The sequence below is a fragment of the Malaya genurostris genome, chromosome 2 (genome assembly GCF_030247185.1).
Source record: "Malaya genurostris strain Urasoe2022 chromosome 2, Malgen_1.1, whole genome shotgun sequence".
Lineage (NCBI taxonomy): Eukaryota > Metazoa > Arthropoda > Insecta > Diptera > Culicidae > Malaya > Malaya genurostris.
In genome coordinates this window covers 293,069,278-293,089,682 of record NC_080571.1, presented here as the reverse complement: position 1 = coordinate 293,089,682, position 20,405 = coordinate 293,069,278, and the positions used below count along the sequence as shown (strand labels likewise).

General features: G+C 38.0%; 1 protein-coding gene across 1 annotated transcript in view; it reads left to right on the top strand.

Annotated features, from left to right (window-relative positions):
• The window catches only part of LOC131430606 (calphotin-like), a 287,389-nt gene that overhangs the window by 23,885 nt on the left and 243,099 nt on the right, over positions 1–20,405 (top strand). The window contains exon 2 of the mRNA XM_058595706.1: positions 15,078–15,093. The gene's annotated coding sequence lies outside the window, so the exon portion shown is untranslated. The remainder of the gene's footprint in view (positions 1–15,077; positions 15,094–20,405) is intronic.

Here is a 20,405-nt window from a genome sequence, read left to right as displayed (position 1 = left end):
TTTTTACTGTAGCTGGTGTACTTTGTTCTATAGGGGATACTGATGGTTTTGTTGAGGGGGATGCTTCATTATTGGTGGCTGTCACAGGTGTACTGTGGTTCCCGAACGTTAGAATCCTCTGTTATCGCATCTATTGTCATAACTTGATTCTAAAGTATTCCACATTCACAAAAAGCTGGCCAAACAACAAAGGCCCAGCAAAATTGGGCTTGGACTTACTGGGACACCCTATAGTGAAGTAAAGCGCGTTCAGGTCGAATGAAAAAAAAAAAAAAAACTAAAAAAGTTATCAAAATAAAAGACCTTTGGGTAATGCCAGAGACATAACTAAATGACGTTAATTCGAATAAAATTGACATGCTTTTCTACACTTCGAAAAACTTTTCTTTAGTTTTAGCGAACTCTATACCTGTTTATTATAAAAAAAATAAAAAATCAATAGAAATACATAAAGCTAAAAATGTTCAATTTATAACGTAAAATTTTCGTGTTTTTGAATGTTCAAAGGCACCTTTTTGAGAAGTGTCAAAACATTTATGGTAAATTGTTGTTATTTTACAACAATTTACCATATATGTTTTGACACTTCTCAAAAAGGTGCCTTTGAATATACAAAAACACGAATATTGTTGTATTTGTTCCGGGTTGGCGGTTCAATGCATAGGGCGCTGGTCTTACAAACCAGTTGTCGTATGTTCCAGCCCCGACCTGGAAGGATTCGTAGTGTCAGTAGAATCGTAACACTAGCCATGCAATGGTTCTGTACACTCTGAATCGGCTGCGAAGTCTGTGGAAACAGAAGGTCAACTTCCGCTACAGGAATGTAATACCAAGGCTTAGCTAAATTGTTGTATTTAAATCATATAGCAATGTTTAAGGCATAATTTAAAAATAAGTGGTTACAATAAAACAAAATTTCTAAGAATCTGCTCGATTTTGACTGTTTAAATTTAGAAACTCGAAATTCATAAGAATATTTAGAAATAAAACATTTCATGAGATTAATAATAAGTGATCGGATTCGTACACTTATAAAGTTGTAGTGTATTGTTGTGAATAGTCATTTTTTTACTATTCGTATTGTCTATGGGAACTACCATGTAGCTGAGTATTAACGATTTTTCGAAGAATTACAGTTATGTTCAGTCGGCCACCACAAGTATCACACTCCGAATGAGCAGTACACAACTCATGCAAAGGTTTTTATCGGTATCAAAAAATGAAAAATTTCACTATAGGCAATAAAATCAATTATAGGAACTATTTGGGTCTAAATGATAAAAAAAATCATAATTTTTGCTATGTTTTACAATTATTGTTTAACAAAATAAGTTCCAATGTTGTGCATGACAAATAGGATCATTCGAACAACATTTCGTAATTTTTTCGTGGAAAAATATTGAGAAATAAGTCGATGAAGAAGTATTTTTGAGGATGCTTAAAAAAAACCATGAATTGCGGTGTCCACTGTATCTCAGCTCAGACTAATCAGAAGTGAACGAATCAAAGCAGCATAGTTAGAGTAGAAGTTTTTCTAGATCCCAACGTTTATGTTTGATTTTTTTAAATTTATTTTTTGAAATTTTTGTGGTTGTTCAAAGTAAAAACTACGATTTTTCACGAACAAATCCGCCATTTTGAAGCTGAAATACCTCCCCAAAGCAACAAACAACGAAAAGGAAAACGTTGGGGTTTGGTTTTTTATATGTAGAAAGTGTATGCAAAATTTGATCAATATTGGTGCAGTAGTTTTTGAATGACGATGGACACGGACTGCTTTCTAAAAAACGCGTTTTAAGTTTTTTTGTCTATAAAATCAATGGAAACAATTTATTACTCAAGGGAAATCCAAAAATCATAGTTTTTCTTTTATTATTTGTCATAATGAAACATTTAAAGAATGTTTTGGTAAGTTTTTAAGTCAATCGAAGCAGAGTTTCGTTCCGATAAAGACTGTCCCAGAAAGTATGGACGCAACCAAAAACCGTTGCCATTTCGCAATGGTTCAGAATCTGTCAATTTTTATGGCTGCGTCCTGTTGTTTACACTCTTCTCTAATCACTTGTGCAGTTGTTTATTCGTTTTCATTAGTTTGTTTCGAAATGCGTGGTCTTTCAGCACAACAACGTCGAAAAATTGTGTACAATTGGTGCACAGAATGCGGACTGTCACTGAGAAAGATAGCAAAAATGGAAGGAGTAAGTGAAAAAGCCGTGCGAAATGCAATCAGGAAGTTCGGTGAGGATAACACCTTTGAGGATAAACCGAAAACGGGTCGAAAAAAAGGTCCTGCTAACCCTCAGTTGGATAATCGTATACTGAAGGCGTTCGAGCAAAAGAAGGAAGAAGGTTTCAGTTCGGGATGTGGCCAAAAAAGTGGGCACTTCGAAGTGAAATGTTCTTTGTGCTAAAGAACGTTTGAATCTTCGAACCTATAAGAAGCAGAAACAACCAAAACGTAGTCCGAAACAAGAAGCATCGATCAGGCCGAGGGTTCGAAAGTTGCACAATACGATTCTTGCTGGAAAATTGAACTGCATAATCATGGACGACGAAACCGACGTGAAACTCGATTACGAATCCTTGCCGGGACCACAATATTATACGGTGCGAGAAGGGCAAGTGTTATACCAGTCCGAGCCATTGATTGAAGTTGAAAAATTTGGTAAGAAAGCGATGGTCTGGCAAGCAATTGGTAGCGGCGATAAGATTTCGAAACCCTTCATCACCACTGCTTCAATGAACAGCAAAATATACATCAAGAAATGTTTACAAAAACGACCCATGATTCGAAGCCACAAGGATCCTGTTGTCTTCTGGCCAGATCTTGCTTCTTGTCACTACTCAAAATCAACGGTAGAATGGTATACTACCAAAAATTTCACTTTCGTCCCAAAAGACATGAATCCACCAAATTGCCCAAAACTTCGACCAATTGAGAAATTTTGGGCATTAACGAAGGCACATCTTAGGAAACATGTCTCGGCAGTCGAAACCATTCAACAGTTCGAAAAAGATTGGAAAAAAGTGTCAAAATTTGTCGCCAAGAAGTCGGTACGGAATTTAATGAGAAACGTTAGCAAGAAGGTGCTCCAGCTAGTCTACAAAGGCTAAGTAGCAAATGTTGGGAATAATATTCTGTTGTAGTCTAATATTATCAGTATATCGAATTAAATTTGAATATCTATCACTTGTGAATTATTTACAGCGAAATCAAAGTGCGTCCATAATTTCTGAGACAGTCTTTAGTCATGCACATTTCACAGAATATTCTTCAAATGTTTTACTATAAGAAAATACAAAGAGAAAAATAAATGATATTTCAAAAGTGTTAGACCCTACTCGCCCCTTAAACAACATGAAAAAATATGTCTCCCTCATATTAGTAAATTAAAAATACTCATAGTTTATAACCATCCATAGTTAGTGACTGCTTTACTAGCGAACAAAACGTTTCGTAAGCCCACAATCACAATCAATCACTGAAAATATTCCGTATTTCTATGTGTCGGTTTTGCACCCTACACTTTGTGCGATGATTCGTTCAATTCATGCAGTTGAAATTTTGCGTCCCTTATGCCCCGTTTACACTTCTGCTGGCTGCCAGCATGCTGGTGTCAGTGTACTGCCCTCTTAGGAAAAAAACGTTCAACGGTGGTCCTTCGTTGGTCTAATACTTTGGATCATTGGACCACAGTTGAACGTTTTTTCCTAAGAGGGCAGTACACTGACATCAGCATGCTGGCAGCCAGCAGAAGTGTAAACGGGGCATTAAGGAATGTATCGAAAATAAGCTATCCACATACAGTTGTGTTGTACGCATGTATTTGTGATGGTTTTTTATGCTCAGATCACAGCATGCTGTGCGTTTGGCTATCAGCTTTTGTTTGTTTACTTGTTTGTGCGGTTGCAATTCTGCGTTTTGAACATGTCGCGTATTGAAAAGGAAGTGAAAATTAAGGTTCTGGACACATGAATAAGTGAGAAGGGTATTACTATGCGAAAATTGGCGAAGCGGTTTGGAATTCATCATGCCAGTGTTAAAACCATCATTAATAAGTTTGAGAACACTATTATTTTAATGAACTACCAGGAAGAGGTTGAAAACCCGGTTCTTCCAACCCGAAACTGGACCAGAAAGTGGTATCTCTAATCATGAAGAACAAACCAATTTCAATACGTGATTCGGCCAAAAAAGCAAGAACGAGTGTCGGAATGATCCAACGTATCAAGAGGCGAAATCACCTGAAGACCAACAAGAAGCATAAAATTTCGGAACAAAGTGTAGAACAGAAGAAGCGAGCAGCAACAAGGGCCCGGAAATTGTATTCGCGTCTTTTGCAGGATCCGGATGCATGCATTTTGATGGACGATGAGACTTATGTGAAGGAGGACTCAAAAACCCTTCCAGGTCCACAATAATTTACTGTCGTCGTGAGCGATGCGGACAGGTCGATTCAAGTGGAGAAATTCGGTTGAAAGGTACTGGTATGGCAAGCAATATGTTCCTGTGGAACTTTAAATGCAGAAATCTATCTACTTAAGTGTCTCCAGAAGAGATTGCTGTCTTTATATAAGAAGCATAGTACACCTCCAATGTTTTGACCGGATTTAGCGTCGGCTCACTATGCCAAAACCACTCTCAATTGGCTTGCGAAAAAGGGTATAAATTTCGTTGAGAAAAATATCAATTCACCAGATTGCCCTCAGCTTCGGTCCATCGAACGTTACTGGGCAATCGTAAAGAGGATCTTCGAGAAGGCTGGTAAGGCAGCTGGGAACATGCAGGAGTTTAAAAAAATTTGGGCTCAAGCGTCAAAAAAATGCGATGCAACACTTGTCCGGAACTTGATGAAGAGCGTTCGATCAAAAGTTCGAAAATTCGTGAAGGAATAACTTAAACTTCATCCGGTTTTCATTATGCTCAAGTTTAACCTCGTACAATAAAGGATCAATTTTTAGGTTAAATAAAATATCGTTTTTATCATAATTTGAAAGAAAAATGTGTGGATAGCTTATTTTCGATACACTCCTTATTTGGGCACTGAGTTTCACCTTGATGCTTATTCATACCAAACATTTTAGAAAACTGCAATTTTGAATAATAGCATTTCGATAAATCGAATTGTATAAAATCGAACGATTGCATTTGTTTTTCAATGATAAACGAACTCTGACGATTTAGTGGAATGTTTTTGTTGGAAATGCGATAGAATCCTGATATAAACCCCGAAGTGTCGTGATCTAATTTCAAAATGTCGTTATTTCACCGGCCATCCCAATCATTGTGTTTATTCAAGGCTCAGACAAAACTGACCACTACTGCCTGTAATTGAGTTGTCTTTCAATTATTTTCGTTTTTATTCATCCAACACACACGGCCTCATCCATCCATTCGTTTGCCTGCCAGTCAATAAGTACTACGAAAAAAAAATCATACAAAAAATGAAAGCGATTTGAAAGTGAAAACGTCGAACCGAATGTGGGCTGTTGAGAGCAGCACCAGCTGCCCTCTGCTCCTGTCGACCTCAGCAAGCCCAACGACAATCGTTCATCATTCCTAGCGGCTGTTTTGGCCGACTGCGAATTCCTTGAACACCGCTGAACCGTGCTGTTGTGTTGAGGATGACCAAAAACGAAATAGACAATCGGAACATGCACGATGGACGCCGTTGGGACGATGGAGACAGTAAAAAGGAGCGGCGATGCAAAATTCACCGGTTTCGCTTCACGCGTATGGTGGGCAGACGCGCGTTTGTTCCAGCAGCTATAGGGGCTAGCTAGTCAGTCAGTCGCTCAGCGGTCAATCAAGCGTTTTGAAAGGTTCAATTTTTAATGAAATGTTAAGTGCTGCCATATAGATAGCAAAGCTTTTGCCGGCGGGATAGTGTTTGGTTGTAGCAAATCAGGCCTACTCCAGATAGGAGTAGTTCAATGATTGATGAAGAGTAGCCAGGGATCAAAGGTGCTCGCAAATTGTATGAAGTCTGTTAATTGCAATGAAAATATTAAATATTTTACGCACAAACAAAAGTGAAATACATTGAAAAAATACGAAACATAAATCGACTGATTAATTTTATCACCATCATACTGTCACATGTCGTGGTTGAAAGACAACCGCGCTTCACCCTTCAAAATATGTTGGAAATGTAGCATTGGCCAGCTCACATCAGGCTTCACGGAAGAAACAAAAAAAAAAAAAAAGAAAACGCTTTATTGAGAACAAATTTTGATCGAATGATTCAATTCGCACACCGACCCATACATCATCACACAACCGGGTGCGTTTGAATCGTTGCGCGTTGGAAGTGACAAGTGTCATCTGCTTCGGGCGATGCTCGGAAATTGTCCTCGTCCATTAAAAATAAAAACACTAGCCATTGGGCTCGATGACAAAAATAGAATGGTGACATAAACACTTCACAGGAATTTTATGTTTTTAATGTATTGCAATCAGGTCATTGACGCTGCAAATACTGAAGCCTGACAACATTTTCAATATAGGATAGAATATCAAAGCCATTATCAATTATTATTGAATTCAGTTAGGGGGCTATATAGCTACGATAAAAGAAAAAAAAACAACATGCTGATGAATTCCCTGCTTTCACACGGCTCTTCACAGCAGTCGGCTGTGCGGGTCTCGGGTTGTTGTGAGAACCTTTACCATAGTCACATATCGTTCACCAGGCGGCCATGATGCGCAAGTATTTTCATTCCATCGATGTTAATAATAAAACAATTACAAGCGATAATGGACTGTCGAGCCGCGGGTATGGACCTCCTCCGAAAGGAGAAATCATTTCAGCTCGGCGCAGTTCGGCTATCAGAATTTCCGTTGCATCCGTGGTGTGCTGGTGAAGCAACTCGGAATAACAATACTGTGTGGCGTTGACCATTTCCAGCTTAATCTTAATTCAATTATTAATCGTATAATAATTTACTTCAATTGTATTCGAGGCTGGTTCGGGACGCATCTGCATACGAATGGAGTTCTTTAGTCAGCTAAATTGGAAAAGAATGCGATGAGATGATGTGGTGGTTCTCTGGAAATGATCGTAAAGAAGTTCTGATGATGAATGCGATATTGTGACAGTTGATTTAAGTGCAACGCTTCCGTCGATGCAGGGTACCGAGAGATGCCTTAGAACGATTTTTCTGTCATAAAATTGTCACCTAACATTGATAAATATATTTGAGATTCTACATTGAAATATTTGTGATTCGGCCGTGGCGTCTTTGGAATTGTGAAGTAGGATTGTCTTAGTCTATAATTTCGAATTTCAATTATGATTACACTTCCTTTTCCGGGTTGATGTCATATGAAAGGGATCGCGACCTGCGGCTTTTTGAATGTGTAGTTCTGGCTCTTTAGTTCCATACGCAAATTTAATTTATTTTATTGGGCACATCTTTTTAAATCTCACCGATTCATACTCGCTTTTCACCAAACTCCTTCTCAGTGACCCATGTCATCACAGCCATCATTTTCGATCGAAATAAGCAAAGTCAAATATTTTGTAATCAAAATTTTTGAAAGCATGTTAACAACAGGCACCCTTATGCTCTATTACTTTAAGTGAAAGCACTGAACTACCATTAAATCAACAGAAATGCGACATAAATGTTGTATTGTAGTAGCCTTAACATAGCGTTCAAATTATGTATTGCAACTAGTTAGCTTGATGTGATTATAAAGAGCTAATTAAAATGTACAAGCAGTGTTGGTGATTGCCGATAATTTGGCAGAAAGCGGCTCGATATTTCTCTACATTGTATACAACATTTTCAATCTGGTAGAAGATGCTACAAGAACTCGTTGCATGAGCCGTGAGAGAATTCGCTTCACTCCACTTCATACTCTGAGTTTTTCACGGCCCTTAAGACTGTGAACCATTTCGAGGTTAATTTTAACTTTTGTTTAAAATCTGACACTGTATTTTCAAGGAAGCGAGAACCTGCGCAATTACATCTTCAACTAGGGGGTGAAACCATAGCTCAGGTTTTCACATTTAAATATCTCGGGGTCTGGTTCGATTCCAAAGGTACCTGGGGATGTCACATTAGGTATTTGAAACGAAAATGCCTACAGAGAATCAATTTCCTTCGTACAATAACCGGTACTTGGTGGGGCTCTCACCCAGGAAACCTGATCAGGTTGACCAATCTGCTTCAATGAATTTTTCAGTTGCTGTCGTCAGAAAACTCTAGCTAGCTGGCAGAATACATGGAATAGTGGAACTCTGGGACGATGGTTACACTCAATAATCCCACAGGTATCGACGAAAGCTTGGTTCCGGGGGTTAGACGTGAGCCGAGACTTTATTCGTGTAATGTCAAGGCTCATGTCTAATCATTATATGTTCAGCACGCATCTCCGTCGTGTGGGGCTCGCTGAGAGTGGTGTCTGCGTTTGCGGTGAGGGTTATCATGACATCGAACATGTTGTTTGGACATGTGTCGAGAATTGTGATGCCAGGTCCCAACTCATAGGTTCCCTTCGGGCCCGAGGTATACCACCCTTCGTACCAGTCCGCGACGTCTTGGCAACTCGAAATCTTCCTTATATGACTCTCATCTATAACTTCTTGAAAACTATCAATGCTCAAATTTAGTGCTCTCCCTATCTCTTTCTCGTCTACAGCTCTACCGCACTCTTCTTTACGTTGCTGGAAGTATGGCCTGTGTAAACGATGCTTCGGAGCATGCACCTGCCTTGAACTGACTGAGTTGCTGGAAGCTACCCAAAAACGTCACATCAACGTCAGAACACACCAACGAAGCATCCCAATCCAGAATAATCTCTTCATTGCTACAAGCTGAAAAACATGAAGATTCATCGAACGCAAAATGTGTCTAAAAGATGTATGCCACAAACCAATGATGTATTCAAATTTCAATTCAATACTGTGTAGGTCCCACCCTCCCTATGTCCCCTTACTAACTGGGGAGTATGCCGCCCCGTAATACGGCATCCCTTTCTCTCTCCCTAACAACAAGACAATCGGCCACGTTAAGCTAAAGCAAATGAGCCTAATAAAAAAAAAATTTTTATTTGGTAACCAACAAAACCGAATTTTATTCACCGAAATTATTAAACCGATTTCTACAAAGCGAATCAAGTTTGAAGAACAATTGGCTGTCAATTCCGACTTCGGGAATGTAATGGTATAAGTAACGTAACCGACAAAACGCTCATTTTTCTCGGAAATAGTACAGCCGATTTCAACAAGCATAAGCTCGTTTGAAAGGTACTATTATATAATTGATCAAGTTTGAAGATCAAATGGCTATCACTTTTGGCTCCGAAGATGTAATGGTATAAGTGACGTAACCGTTTTTGCCTTTCTCATATAGAAAGGTTATGCAATCACTGTGAAATCCACTCAACCGAATTTTAGGGCTTATAGTCCCATAGGACTATTGAATTTCTTCTAGATCCGACTTCCAGTTCGGGAGTTACGGGGTAAAATGTGCAGAATGAACTGAAAAAGTTCACTCGATTTTCTCAGAGACCGCTCATCCAATTTTCACAAACTTAGATTCAAATGAAAAGTCTCAAAAGTCTACAAAATTTCAACAGGATAGAACTTCTGGCTCCGGAATTACAGACTAATAAGTATAAAAATTTCATTTTCAGGAGAGTCTACAAAAATTGACTGGTTTTGACCTTTGTTCGGATCTCACTTCCGGTTACAAAAAAAAATCTCCCTTCCGGTTACTCAAAACTGTTACAAATTTAAAAGGTTATGTTAATGTATGCTCAAACAAACTTTTTGTTGTTATTCAATATTTAAAAAAAGTTTTTTAAAGAAATCTTTATTATTATGAAAACATGAGTTATATGAGAAAGGTATTATAGCACCGCTAGGTGGATTAAAACAGCTTTTTACAACTCAATTTTTTCGGAGATTACTATACCAATATTAACAAGCTTAGGCTCGTTTGAAAGCTACTATTGAGGCATTATACAAACTTGAAGATCAAAAGGCTATCTTTCCCTATTTCGGATGTGTAATGATATAAGTGACGTAAACGACAAAATTCATTACCGCTCAATTTTCTCCAATATAGTTGATCCAATTACTTTAGAATTGATTGAGGAATGCTGCCGAATATGTGATGTTAACGCTGAAATATGCTTTTTTGAACTATCCGAATCATGAACGATGAATGAAACGATTTTATATAAAAATGAGCTTAAATTCGCGTCAGAAATTATCCTAATAAAACAAGGCAAAAGATGTTTTAATGAGACTGTGTCAATGACAAGAGAAAGGCATTATCACACTACTAGGTGCATTAAGAATAGGTTTTTTTACTGTGTTTACTTTATAGATTCATACCATAGTGGAAAGTAAAAGCATTAAAAAGTGTTATATAAATAGATTTATCGAAAGAAGCGTGAATTAACAACTTTCGTAATTTTTGAACGATTTAAACAATATTCATACAAAGGAACTACAATCAAGTATATTTTTATGCTAATTTTTTACGATATGCGGCTTTTTTGTGAATTTTCAAGATTCTCATGCGTTTCAAAGTTATGCGGTTTTCAGTCAAGTTTTCAAAGTTGTGCGTTTTGTCCTGCGTTTACCTGAACATTTTGGTTTCAATTGACTCTCTGAGACTTTTTGGACAATGTTTGAGATTTCCGAAAACGATTTTTTTATATTCCCTGAATGGATTTTTTTCTAAAATGTATTTTTTGAAATAACACCAAATCTCGACGCCCAAATCTATTTAATAATTTTTTATTTGATTTTTTGTTGCGAGTTTTAGCAGTTATGAGTTTTTTCAAGCGATATTTTATTGCGGTGCGTATCCTGCGCATAAAAAAAGACTAGAGTGTACATTCAAATGCATCTATTTCAAGTAGAGTTCGGTTACGCTGCTTTGCACTGACCCGTGGAAGAGGAAACGCGGGACAAAACTAAAAACAGTTATAACTGAATATCCATTCATTTTAATTGCGCTAATATTGAATCTTGTGACGAATTTTCGTGACTTATAATCTGTTTATTTCTCTGTAGTATATTCGTACAAGATTCCATATTTTGGCGTAACATGTCCCTTTAACATCATAGAATAACATCATTTATTATTATTATTAAGTTAAAAAAAAACATTTCCAATGGATACGCTCGATTTGGTTAAAAGCCTACCGGTGCGTTTCACATTCCAAATGATGTACTGATCCGGTCCTGATGCTTTTCGGCTAAGTGTTTCTCCGCTCGAGATGGAAATGTGTACCATTCGCGAGGAGAAAATATGTGACGCGGGTGGCTTCTACCATAACCTACCTACCTTTTACTTTTTCAGTGCTCTCCCGCTCTTCGGTACATAAATTCACGCTTCCATATGGCGGTGTGAACGGAAAAGCCACAGTTTCACTTGTACATTTTTTTCGTTGATGCAGAATGTTTATACGATGGCTCTTCTTCTATACGATGGAATCATTTTCCGCTGCTTTCCGTAGTTTCTTCCGGACCCGGAACGGAGCGCGCGCAACACGTCAGAGTGGCACCGAAAAAGGCGTATATTTATGTGTTATTACCGGGATGATTATACGGTATTGATGGTTTTGTTTATTGCTGCCCGTTTTCGGGGTCGCACTACGGTCGGGGGCACACACATGCATTGCATGCCTGGTTCCCGGGAGTGTTGACTTGGACGTCAATATCACGATACGGTAGCGCCGGTAGGTCGGAATCGTTCTTCCTTTCGGGAGGTGCATGGAAGGAAACCACCATTCGGCACAGAAGGAGATGAGTTGTCCACGATCGACATCACCAGACACGGACGTTTCGTGATACCATGCTACTGGCTTTAATTTTCTCCTGTTTGGTTTGGATCGAAAGGGATGAGGTTCGATTGGAATGGTAGCAGCACCACGGTGGAAAGTGGTCTAGCGTGTGAACCTGCTGTTCATAGGGAAGCTAGGCATACGTACCAGGATTTTCTCGCTGCCAATGCTTTATCGAAACACGACAGAGAAACACTGATTGGGATCAACCTTCGCCTTTTTGTACTTGTTGCTTGTTACTTCCCGTGAAGCAGAAGGAAAAATACCGTAATATAAAACATTTCGGCGCCGGTACGGTGATGGGAGGATCCCTCTTGTTGCCGTAGGTCGTATTGATTAGTTTGCCGGTTCAAGTTTATCCGTCCGTTATGAGGTATTAATTATTTGGTGCCTTGTACCTATTTTTTGCAGGAATTTTCATACGAACAAAAAATCAGGTCATCGTGGAAAAGGACTCATAAGACTCAATTTTTATTTTACAGGGATTAAAAGGATATATGTGAATACGAGGTCTAAAGTTTGAGTCATCATAAGGATCATTTATTGAACTTTAGAGGGAAAATGCGCAAAAATTCCGATTTGGATGAAATCCAAAGTATGATGAATACCATTCATCATAGTTTGGACACTCTATTGATTCACCACACAAACCATTCTTCCCACTATCTCTTCATCTTTGTAGCATCCCAAGTTACTCTTCTTCAACTTCTGTTTGACGATTGCCCAGTTTTTTTTTCAATTGAGGAATTTAGGGCAGCTGAGTGAATTGATGTCCTTTTCGACGAAATCCACCACGTTGTCTCGATACCTCTGTGGTACTTCTCCGCTGTAGTGACAGCTTACCAAATCAGCCCAAAAATTTACAGTTCCATTGTGAGATTTAATGTATGAGAAAAATACTAATTCTATCTCAGGCACTGCTTGTACATTTGAGAATCCATAGTTTTGTTTGTCACGAAACACTGTTTTTATGTCCACAGTTGCAAATACCTTGTCAGATCATAAGATTTCTGGTGAATTTATCGAATTTGAATGGAACATCACCTCGAGCATTGGCTTGATAAAACTTTTGTGCATTTCCATTTTGTAGCTTTTTGTAGAATATAATTTGTTGAATGGTTTTTTTATAATTTTTTTTATTCAGGTCAATTTGCGTACAAGCTTTACGTGGCCGAATGAGCCATGGTTTTATTAGATAAAATTACTTTTTTACCATTGGATCTCGGTTTCTCCCTTTTTCTAGGGGGAGAGGAGCTTCCATTTTTATCTTGCGATGATTGAGGGGTACTTTGTCCGTGGCTCGTGTCGTCCTCCATTGCCGCATCGGTGGTATCGTTATTGGTTTTCGTTTTTTCTTCGTTTTCCTTGTAATTCGCATTCTTGGGTTGGTTGTTAGTTGCTGTAGACGCGCCTTGTTGTGCATTAATTGCAGTTGCTGGTTGGTTTGATGGCGCAACAGGATTACTGCGCCTACTAGTTTCCGTTGTTGGGCGGTTGTCCTTGTTTTTGTTTGAAGTTGTCCTTTTCGCAGTTTCAGTGCAAGGTTTGCCGTGTGTGCAGGTTGTTCACAAAACTGACAGTTGATTTCCATACGTAATCAGCGTTTTACACGGATGTTTTCCGTCTTGATCACAAATGATGTAAGATGGAATTGCTTTACATAGTTGCATACGTACCACTCGCACGCCATTCCGGACACCCGGAAAAAAATTCAGCCATACTTCCCTTTCGATGGAAAGAACTTCACCGTACTGCGACATACTTTCCCGAACGAACCCATCACTGGTCTGCGGGGGAAGGTCTTGCACGCGTACTTCTATGGCATTGTCCACCATGTACACAGGGATTTTATATTTAACATTGTCATGATCAACACTGTGCACCCCGTTATTAATCGAAGCAAATGCAATTGCATCTCTTTCAAACTTTGCAGCGCTTGAAATCAATACAAATTGAATTTGACCTTGTAGACCAAGTTTCAGGCTTTGTTAAATCGTATTTGCCCATTACGTACAGTCTATTGTTCACTACACTGTATTGTCTTTGTTTCTATCGCCTCGACCGTAAACAATTGTCGACTGTGTCGGATGAGATGTGAGCACGAACTGATGTTGAATGGTTGTAAATAATGTAAAAATTATTGTAAATTTTGTTTGAATAAATTTCTTTCTAGTGTTAATCAATCTTTACGTACGTGTCCAAAGATAGTTTTCGGTTTGCGGTTTCAGGCAAGATATTATTTTTAGCACTAGAAGAGGCAACCTTTGTCCCGGGTTGGCGTTTGAATGCATAGGACACTAGTCTTACAAACCAGTTGTCGTATGTTCGAGCCCCGACCTGGAAGGATTCGTAGTGTCAGTAGGATCGAAGCACCTGCCATGCAATGGTTCTGTACACTCTGAATCGGCTGCAAAGTCTGTTGAAACAAAAGGTAAAATTCCACTTCAGGAATGTAATACCAAGCCTAGAGGTAACATTTCTTAAACGAGCTGCTGTCAAAACATCCCAGATCCAACAACTAGGAGTGCTGTTAGTGTGTCCAGATATTAAATGATGCCAGTTTTAGTCGAGAACACTTCTTCTTAAGTGATTAAATATCCCCTTTGAAAGAAAAATAAGTCACGACAAACTTAGATATTCATGACAAAGGTTTATTGTTACATTTTCTTATTCGTCGTCAAACAAGATAGGGGGCCGGATTCAGACTAGGAGAAGAGGATCTTGAAAATCAATTTTCATCTTGATTTTTTTATAATAAGAGAGGGGCAAGAATGTCAAGTTTGTGCTAGATAGTATTGCTATCGTTAATTTGAATTAAGTAGTACTGCTATTGTTAATTTTAATTAATTAATTGATACTTTTTGAAGAGCACAGATACTTCGTACACTACTAAGAGGTGATCATAAGGGTTATCATGGAGGAGAGCTGTAGTAAGTTCACTAATAAAAGGGGAGTTCAATATAAAATTCATTCTACGAGAAACGATGCATCTTGACAAATACAGATACCACTTTTATGTCAATGTAGATTAAAAGGTTATTTTAAGAGAGAGGAAGTGCAGCAAGTGCCCCAAACATGGGAAGTGTAAGGTAAAATTGATTGAATAGCAACATAAAACTAAGTTGGACAACTTCGGGAATTTTATTCGGCCTTTTCTTCTCGAAACATTTCCGAGCAACGCCGGGTCATTCAGCTAGTAATCGATAAAATTATATATAAAAAATAGTATAAATGTAATTTTTTCATCCTTGTTTTCTCTTCTTTACAGATTTGACACACGGAAGGTAGGTCCTAATTAAAACTACAATCAAACGTCGGAAGCATATCTTGAGTTTTACCGGAACTTTGATTTGCCTAACCAAAAGCAAAGCACGTACCAATTAAAGGTATTGTCCCTATCAGAAATGTTTTACCTTAATCATATAAAAAATATTACCCCATAAAAATTACCTTTATTTCCACAATTGGCATTCTGCAAGAAAATTGTACGTGGTAAAAGTATGAAACAGTGGTTCCCAAACTAGTTTAGGTCATGGACCCCTTTACTAAAATTGACTTAGGCCTCAGACTCCTATTAATAAATTTGAAAATTCAATTTCTTGCTTTTTTAATATTGATGTACAATACCTACCAATTTCTGCGGGTGGTCAAATAAACACAACTTTTTTAGCATGAATATTTCAAATAACAACTTATATCAACCAATAGGAGGTGGCTTTTTAGACCTCGTCGACCCCCATAGTCAGTTTTCGTTTACGTCAACCCCCGCAAAAAGGATATCGACCCCAAGGGGTCTACATCGACCACTTTGGGAACCCCTGGTATAAACGATCGAACAAACATTATCATTTTTCTGTAATATTCCATTTTATCAGTGCTCAACAGAAGTCTGGTGTGTGAGTAACTAGCATAAAAATTTGCGAATATTACTTTTGAGACGCATCCTTCTTCAATCCGGGAAATTCGTTTGGCCAACTCAGTAAAACTTCATTTAATTCAATTGAAACCGAATGTGATACTCACTGGCGATCTCTCTACTGCAGTAAACTTCACATTCTGGTACACACAACGTTCGCTGGTGTACCGAACCGGCAGCATTGCGTTTTTAAATCGATTCTCTTTAAATCAAAACTCAGTTTAGCCACCGTCAGTTGATCTCTTGAAGTAACAAAATATCTCTTTCAATAGTGTGAGAGCGGTCTTCAAATGAGGTTTATGTAAACATTAGAATTGGTTCAAGATAATAGATGAAAGACAAAACAGGTAGCTGAAATTATATCAATTACAGAATACACATAAATTAATAGTTTCGTCCTTCAATTTTCACTGTTCCTTACTTTACTCCATTTATTATTCCTAAAGTTCCTATTTTACTCCATTTATTATTCTATTCATTCGATCTTGCTCACTACCAACAGCGAAGACAATGAAGCAGCTAGACTACTTGGCACTCGAAACTGAGGAAGCAAAACTTTAAATAACTAGGTACGATTAATCAACTGACGATGAATTCTGGGAGCTTCACTTGAAAATAGCAGCAAAAGTCATATGAATTTGTATCGATATGCTGACGGTCAGTGGCCATAAATTTCTTTTTCATCTGATATCATTCGATTGAAAATGAAATTTTACCGCACTGCAAAGGAGGACTGGTTTTTGATTGAAATGGAGGAGACCCCTACCATTTGGTTCTAGCCAATGAGAACACAAAATGTGTGTGTGTACTCTTCAACATTTTCTCTATCCATTCAATTTGATAAAGACCAACTTCAGAAGTCGAAACGTCGGGTAGCAAAACAGTTATTCGTTATATTACATTGCATCTATGGTCGTATTATCATATTTAAAAAACAAACTGTATTCATGCTATGCTCGATGTTTCAGTAAAATAATAAATTCCGATTCATGACCAATTCGGTGACACGGCTTTCGACGAAATGACTCGTTCCCTTTTTAAAGCTGATTATTGATTAGGTTTAAAAGGTATGTGGTGATCATTTCCGGTTTCGGCGATATGATCGTATATTTGATGTATATACGTCCTTTTATCAACTGAGCCACAGAAGAAGCTAGCCGTATAAAAGCGGCAAGTGAAAAGTACGTGTACAAAACCTCTTCTTATCCACCTAGGTATGATAATATCTTTCTCTTTCATCGACACAGTCTCTTAAAAAAATTTTTTTGCCATTTGATTGAGATAATTTTTACTACACTAATGGGCTCATTTTTGACAACAATTTATTCATATTGATTCGGGTAGTTTACAAAAGTATGCTTCAGTGTTTATGTCACATATTCCGCAATATTCCTCAGACCAAGCGTACCAGCAAAAATTCATTTTTGTATGAGCACTATCTGACATAACTATACGGATAGAAAAAAATTAGTTTATCGATTACGTCACTTGTACAATTATATCTCCGAAATTTGAAATGTCAGCCATATGATCTTCGAAATCGACTCACAGACCAATTTTAGTCTCGAACGAGCCTAAAAATCGGTTAAATCTGTTTTGAGAAAATTGAAGGATGAGAAATAAAGTGCGTTTTGCCGGTTGCGTCACTTATACCATTATATCTCCGGAACCAACAGTCTCAGTCATTTGATCTTCGAACCTGATCAATGACTTAATAGAAGCTTTCAAACGAGCCTTAGTTTGATAAAATCGGTTCAGTCATTTCTGAGAAAGTTGAGCGGTAAAAAAACAATGCGTTTTGTCGATTACGTCACTTATGTTATTACATCTCCGGAATCAGGAGTCACAGCCATTTGAACTTGGAACTTGATCAATGGCCCAATAGTAAACGAGCCTAAGTTTGTTGAAAACGGCTTAAACATTTTAAAACAACGCGTTCTGTCGGTTACGTCACTTATTCCATTATATCCCCGGAACCCAAAGTCACAGTCATTTGATCTTCAAACTTGATCAATGGCCCAATAACAGCTCATTATCATTTTGTTGTTTCTGCTGTTCGTAAAATTAATTGAAAAGGAACATAATACTGATATGTAAATAAATACTCGGAAATTCACTATTACTTTGAATAGCAAATCATATCTAATACAGATTTCCATCATCAGCATTGAAATTCCGTTATAATTAATTTTCGAATATTTTCACTCTGTACATTATGAATATTCACACTTTTATTTTGTCGTTTTTGTCTGTCTTATATGTATAGAAAGGGTATGCAATCACTGTAGTTAGTTAGTTAGTTGTTTATTTTAGCCCGGTTCTAACCTATCGGTCATTCACCGGGGGATCACTGTAAAAACCGATCGTTTTTTCACAAACTTAGATTTATACGAAAGGTCTTGCTTAACATTAGAATGCTATTCAATATTATCCGTTGTGACTTCTGGTTCCAACATGTGTTCAATTTTCTGAGAGATGGCTGGGATTTAAATTTAGATTAAAATGAAAGGTTTCAGAACGCTATTGTTCACGGAAGCAAAAAAAAAGAAGTCGTTAGGTGCCAAGTCAGGACTATACAGCGGGTGGCCCATCAGTTCAACGTATTAGGTGCTCAAATATTCGGTTGTTTGAGCTGATGTTTGAGAGCTTGCATTATCGTGAGGAAGAATGCTTTTGTGTTTTGCGTTCGTTTACCTTATATAACGAAAAACTTCTGGCAAACAAATGGTGGAATACCAATAAGAATTGACGGTCTTACAATCCTCTAAAGTAATGGAAGCGACATGTTCGTTTATTTAAAAAAAAAAACAAGCCACCATTTTCTTTGAAGTGCTTCGAGAGCGAACAACTTTTGTTGGATTTGGTTGTTCTAGGAACACCCGAACACAGACGACTGCTGTTTTGTTTCGAACCCACATGAGTAAATCCATGTTACATCACCTATGTAGATGTTATACACCAAATTTGAAGCACAATAATTTATTTTTTTTAGATTTCTTTGCACCAATCGACACGAGTCTTTTTTTGAGCGATTGTCAAATTATGTGGGATGCAACGTGAACAAATTTTTTTTCACGACTAAAGGTTGATGCAAAATAACATATAAGCTTTTCACACTAATGCCCGAATCTGCCTCCATTTCACGCTACGTCACATGTCGATTTTTCAAAGCGAGCATTTTGTTTTCTGGCAAAACATATGATTTTGAACGACCTTCTTTGAATTCATCGGCAAGCGAACTAGGATCACGATTGAATTCGTTCTACCAGTTTTTTTTACAGTCACATAGGATGGTGCTACACTTCCAAGAGTCGAACTAAGCTGAAAGAAGCACTCTTGTCTTGAAAATCCACGACGAAATTCGTAATAAATCATTGCACGAAAAATCATTGGGCGGACATCGTCTTGCTCGTCTTCCTTATTCTAGCACATAGGTTGAAGATTTATTTTGACTCGGGATCAGAATATCTGTATTTTCAAAAACAAGTGATTAAATAGTTTTTTTTCAATAAGATTTACATCGAAATTTCAACTAAAATTAAATAACATAAAGACTGTGCCAGAAAGTATGGACGCAACCAAAAACCGCTGCCATTTCGCAATAGTTAAGAATCTGTTAATTTTTTTGACTGCGTCCTGTTGTTTACACTCTTCTCTAATCACTTGTGCAGTTGTTTATTCGTTTTCATTACTTCGTTTCGAAATGCGTGGACTTTCAGCAGAACAACCTCGAAAAATTGTGTACAAATGGTGCACAGAACGTGGACGAATATACGATAGCAAAAATGGAAGCAGTAAGTGAAAAAACCGTGCGAAATGCAATCAGGAAGTTAGGTGAGGATAACACCTTTGAGGATAAACCGGAAACGGGTCGAAAAAAAGGTCCTGCTAACCCTCAGTTAGATAAACGTATACTGAAGGCGTTCGAGCAAAAGAAGGAGGTTTCAGTTCGGGATGTGGCCAAAAAAGTGGGCACTTCGAAGTCAAATGTTCTTCGTGCTAAAGAATGTTTGAATCTTCGAACCTATAAGAAGCAGAAACAACCAAAACGTAGTCCGAAACAAGAAGCATCGATCAGGCCGAGGGTTCGAAAGCTGTACAATACGATTCTTGCTGGAAATTTGAACTGCATAATCATGGACGACGAAACCGACGTGAAACTCGATTACAAATTCTTGCCGGGGCCACAATATTATACGGTGCGAGATAGGCAAGTGTTAAACCAGTCCGAGACATCGATTGAAGTCGAAAAATTTGGTAAGAAAGCTATGGTCTGGCAAGCAATTTGTAGCTGCGGTAAGATTTCGAAACCCTTCATCACCACTGCGTCAATGAACAGCGAAATATACATCAAGGAATGTTTACAAAAACGACTTCTACCCATGATTTGAAGCCACAAGGATCCTGTTGTCTTCTGGCCAGATCTTGCTTCTTGCCCCTACTCGAAATCAACGGTAGAATGGTATACTACCAAAAATGTCACTTTCGTCCCAGAAGACATGAATCCACCAAATTGCCCACAACTTCGACCAATTGAGTAATTTTGGGCATTAACGAAGGCACATCTTAGAAAACATGTCTCGGCAGCCGAAACCATTCAACAGTTCGAAAAAGATTGGAAAAAAGTGTCAAAACTTGTCACCAAGAAATCTGTACGGAATTTGATGAGGAACGTTCGCA